Below are 5,616 nucleotides of genomic sequence, written 5' to 3' on the forward strand. Positions count from 1 at the left end.
GTGAGCTAGGCTGATGCCACGGCACTGTACCCTGGGCAACAGAGTGAGACTCTGTGTCAAAAAAAAAAAAAGAAACTTTTCTTGGAGTCCTCTGTTCTGCTCCAGATTGGAGTGTTTGCCCTTTATACCCGGTGAACAGTTATTCTGGGCAGGAAAGATCCAGATTTTTGTAGGATCTAAAGCTTATACAATCTGGGAGTCCTTAAAAAAAATACAAAATTAGGTATAATTTACTTATCTTGTTAAAAAGAAATCAGTAAATTACTGGAGCTGCAGATTCGTGGTGACTCAGGCCCCTTTCTTCTGGATCTCTTTCAGCAATCTAGCAGAAACGTTTCCGACGGCAGCCTGGCTTGTGCCGACATACAACCCTCTATGGCTCCAGCAATCACAGGGGTTCGTGGAGGTGCAGGAACCTGAAGCTGAGGCTGCCATGATGCTGGGGTCTCCTTCACTGTCATCCCAGGGAGTCCCCTCATCTCATCCACGCTGGCTTTCCGTGGGATTGCTTCATTTTTCCTTTGCTCCATTTTTTGGTGGAGCAGCTACTCCAGTGGTTTCTTGGAAAGAGGGTGTTGGAGGTGCCATTTTTGAGAACCTGCATATCTGCAAACTTCTTCATTCCACTCTCACCCTTAATAATTTGGCTGCGTACAGAATATATGAAAAATCCTTAAAACTGTGCCTGGCACAAAGTAAGTGCTATAGAAGTTTAGCAAGTATTACTATAAAAAATTATGGTTGGAGGCTGCACGTGGTGACTCACGCTTGTAATTCTAGCACTTGGGGAGGCTGAGGTGGAAGGATCACTTGAAGCCAGGAGATCAAGACCAACCTGAGCCACATAGGAAGACTCTGTCTCTACAAAATGTAGAAAAATTAGCTGGGCGTGGTGGTGGGCGCCTATAGTTCCAGCTACTGGGGAGGCTGAGGTGGGAGGATCACTTGAACACAGGAGTTGGAGGTCGCAGTGAGCTATGATGATGCCATTGCACTCTAGCGCTGGGAACAGAGGGAGACCCTGTTTCAAAAAAAAAAAAGAAAAACATCTGGTTGGAGATTATTTTCCTTTAGTGTTATCATGGAGAAGTCCAAAGGTGTTCTGATTCCTAGTGCTTAGTATGGAATCTCTTTTCTACCTTGGAGTTGTAGGATGTTCTCTTTGTCCCCTGGGGTTCTGACATTTCATGATGGTGGCCTTGTTATGAATGTGTGTACTAGTGTTCATCCATCACACTCAGCACTTGGAGACACCTTTCAATATGGAAATGCATGTCCTTCAATTCTGGGAATTTTCTTCAATTTTTAATCGATAACTCCTCCCCTCTGTTTTCTATATTTTCTCTTTGTGTAATTTCTATTTAAATGTTGGGTGTCCTGGTCTAGGCCCCCAATTGTCTTTTTCCTCCCTCTTTTCTTTTTTTTTTTTTGAGACAGAGTCTCACTCTGTTGCCCAGGCTAGAGTGCTGTGGCATCAGCCTAGCTCACAGCAACCTCAAACTCCTGGGCTCAAGCGATCCTCCTGCCTCAGCCTCCCGAGTAGCTGGGACTACAGGCGTGCGCCACCATGCCTGGCTAATTTTTTAAAAATATATATTTTTAGTTGACCAGCTAATTTCTTTCTATTTTTAGCAGAGACAAGGTCTCACTCTTCCTCAGGCTGGTCTCGAACTCCTGAGCTCAAGCGATCTTCCGGCCTCGGCCTCCCGAGTGCTAGGATTACAGGTGTGAGCCACCGCGTCTGGCCATAACAAAAATCTCTTTACTGTGGTTTTAGTGAGGTTTTGGGAGGGAGTGAAATTAGATGTATATGTTCAATCTGCCATAATTTTCAGAGCTTCTGTTCTTATCTAAACCAGTAAGCAGATTAATAACTGCAGACTGTGAGAGCTCCGGACACGGGGCCAGGACAAGAACAACAGTCAGGACAATGCCAACTTGCAAAATGCTGATTTTTGCCTTAACATTTGCCTCTTGCTGCTGTGTAGAGACGAGATCGTGCAGGAACATGCGTGGAGTCTGGGAGACGGTGAGGAAGCCACTGCGGAAATCAGGGTGATGGATGGGGAGGACTGGAAAGGTGATGGCTGTAGAGCTGGAAGGAGCCATTTAGGACTCAGACTGTAACCCCCAAGAGGGCAGGTGCCATGTCCATTTTGTTTCCTGATGTGTATATAGTCAGAGCGTAACATGGTCCCTGGCCAGCACAGACATTGTATAAAAGGTTTGTTGAGTGGACATGGGGGTGAGGAAGAGAGAGGCACCAAGGATGACCTTCAGGTTCCCCCTTCTGGTATAGACCCTGAAGGCCAGCTAAGGGCTGTGCAGCATATAGCCAAAGGGAGCCACAGAAGGTCTGGGAGCAGGGGAGTGAGCAGGTGAGAGAAGGTCCTTACCTGCACCGTCATTCCCCTCCTCTTTGTGGCTTGTCCTTCACTACACCACACTCTTTCCACTCTGGCCTCCTTGCTCAAGCAGTTCCCCTCCTCACACAGCCTCTCCCCAGCCCCACCCATTTACCTGGCCGCTCCACTCTCCTGTCTTGGCCTCAGGGGCCACAGTCTAATTCTTGTTTTTATTTTCGTTTTTATTTTTTTCGTTTTATTTTTTTTAAAGGAGTCTCACTGTGTTGCCCAGGCTGCCCTCAAACTCCTGGACTCAAGCCATCCTCCCGCCCCAGCCTCCCGAGTAGCTGGGACTGCAGGCGCGCGCCACCACGCCCGGCTGCCAGTCTAATTCTTACCCCTGTTCTTTTTCTGCAGAACTCTTACCTCAGTTTGCAATTGCGCAGCCACTGGCAGGATTCTGTGCTTAATGTCAGCCTGCCCCACAGAGTGTTGGCCTCACGGGGGAGGGAGCCCGCCTGCTTTGGTTGCGTCATGTCCCCAGCACCCAGGACTGGGCCTGACACACAGAAGGAGGCTCAGTAATAGTTGCTGGATGAACCGTATGAAAGTGTCATCTTGCAGAAATGGTGGGATGGGGAAGAGGCTGAAAGGGAGACCGCAGAGGAGGCATGGCAGCGACCCAGGAGTGGGAGGGCACAGTCTGAGCACAGCCTGGGGCAGAAGTCCTGGGAGGAATGGACAGGTCTCAGGCCTGGTAGCTTCAGGTGAATGAAACCAGTCCTGCACCTTTGCTTGGTGCTGGGTGCTCTGCAGGCTCAGCTCTGTGGGAGTGTCCGCAACTCTAGGCCTGCTGAGGTAAACCATGAACTACTGTGGGCAGATCTCACCTGGTGAGGGCGTCAGGGAAGGCTTCCTGGAGGAGGACGCCCTGGAGATGTACTTTGAAAGCTGAGGATGACGTGGCCATGAGGAGGGGACTTGGGTTTTAGATACACTGATCAGTGTCCAGGATCTGGGGCAATGGATAAGGGACCTGTATGGGGCCGGCCTGAGAGGTGACTCAGGCTTCCCCTCCGCTCTGCTTGCTGCCTGGATTCAGCCTCACTCAACCCTGCCTGCTCTGCCACTGGGCACCCCAGTCTGGGTTCTAGGCCACTGAGACAAGCCTGTCCCTGGCCCCATTCCTCACCTCGCTCCCAGCCTTCATGCCAGCTTCTCCCCCAACAGAGCTGCCCGCCTCTTCTTTCCACCCAGGCACCTCTTTCCCTCACTTCACTTCTCCAGGAAGTCCTCTAGGATTTTTTGTGCTTTTACAGACCTCTCTCTTGCCCCTTTGCATTTGGCTGTGTATCTCACCACCATTTTATTTTATTTTATTTTTTCGAGACAGGGTCTCACTCTGTCGTCTGGGCTGGAGTACACTGGCGTCATCATAGTTCACTGCAACCTCAATCTCTGGGCTCAAGCAATCCTCCCACCTCAGCCTCCCAAGTAGGTGGGACTACAGGTGTGTGCCACCAGGCCTGGCTTTGTTTTGTTTTTTTTTTTTTTGAGAGACAGGGGTCTCTATATGATGCTCAGGCTGGTCTCGAACTCCTGGCCTCAAGAAATCCTCCAGTGTCAGCCTCCCCAAGTGCTGGGATTACAGGTGTGAGACACTGTACCCGCCCCCCACCACCATTTTAACACATTGACTGCCACACTAGAAAAAAATATTTTTGGCCGGGCGCGGTGGCTCACGCCTGTAATCCTAGCACTCTGGGAGGCCGAGACGGGCGGATCATTTGAGCTCAGGAGTTCGAGACCAGCCTGAGCAAGAGCGAGACCCCGTCTCTACTAAAAATAGAAAGAAATTAATTGGACAGCTAAAAATATATAGAAAAAATTAGCCAGGCATGGTGGCATATGCCTGTAGTCCCAGCTACTCAGGAGGCTGAGGCAGGAGGGTCGCTTGAGCCCAGGAGTTTGAGGTTGCTGTGAGCTAGGCTGACGCCACGGCACTCTAGCCCGGGCAACAGGAGACTCTGTTTCAAAAAAAAAGAACCTGAGTCCACCCAGACCTTGAGCCCAGGGTCTTGTCACTGTGCTAGCTGCCTCCCCAGCATGTTGCTGACCCCTCTGGGGGCAGGCTGGCAACATTTCCCTCACCAGTAGACCCAGAATGTCCTTCTTCCAGGTCTAAGATATGCACACAACTCCACACAACTGGATTACAAATCCAGGAATCAGGCTTAAGCCCTCTTGCCCCATCCCCTTGCTGGGTCAGAGAACCACAGCTCAGGAGCTGGTTACAGACCCCACCCTCCACCCGGATCCCCAGTGGGCCCTAGGGATGGCCGGAGGTGGGGAGTCAGGGCACAGAGGGCAGGCCCAGGGTGGGAAAGAAAGTGGACTGTGGGCTCTGGAACCAGGTGGCTTCAGGTTTGATTTTAGCTCCTACCACTTTACTAGGTGACCTTGGCCAAAGTTGCTTCACCTTCCTGAGCCCCATGTTATTCAGCTGTAAAATGGGTTGAATAAAACCTCTTCTTAGGGCTCTTGTGAAGTTATTACCTTAAGGTTGGTGCCTAATAGGTATCCGGTACATATTTATCGTGGGAGTGACTGACCCAATGCATGTAAAGGTTTGTTAGCACAGGGCCGGGCTCACAGGTGGTTTCTGCTGCGCGTCTCCTTGTTTCCTTGGTACCTGGCCCTACCTAGTGCTGCACCTTTAATGCAGCCTCCTCTTCACGCCTCTGTCCCATCCTGCAGGGATCCTTCAGCCTGCCAGGCCACCCTCCACCTGGTGCTGCTGCTGTGACAAACCAACCCTCCCCTCCCCGTTTAGTGTCTTCAACACTTTCCAGCCAAGTCCCACCCCCAGCTTCTGTCCCTCATTGTCCCTCCTCTGGCCCTGCTTATGACCTCAGACCTGAAGCTTGTCCCTTTTCAACCTCTTGAATTCGCCCTCAACCAATTTATTCATTCTCATACGTTTGTTGTTTGGTTCCTGTATGGCATCCAACAGTCAAGGCCTGGTATATTAATACTGCATTGAGTATCCACAGCGCATAGCACGTAAGAACTTAGTCGGTGGACTCAATGTTTGAATTCAAATCCCAGCTCGACCTCTCATTAGCTCTGTGACTTTGGGGAAATTATTTAACTTTTCTGTGCCTCAGTTTCCTCATCTATAAAATGGGATAATCATAGTATCTACCTGGTAAGGTTGCTGTAAAAAATTAAACGACCTAGGCTGGGCGCGGTGGCTCACGCCTGTAATCCT

Source organism: Propithecus coquereli, unplaced genomic scaffold (assembly GCF_000956105.1).
Source record: "Propithecus coquereli isolate 6110/MARCELLA unplaced genomic scaffold, Pcoq_1.0 Scaffold239, whole genome shotgun sequence".
NCBI lineage: Eukaryota > Metazoa > Chordata > Mammalia > Primates > Indriidae > Propithecus > Propithecus coquereli.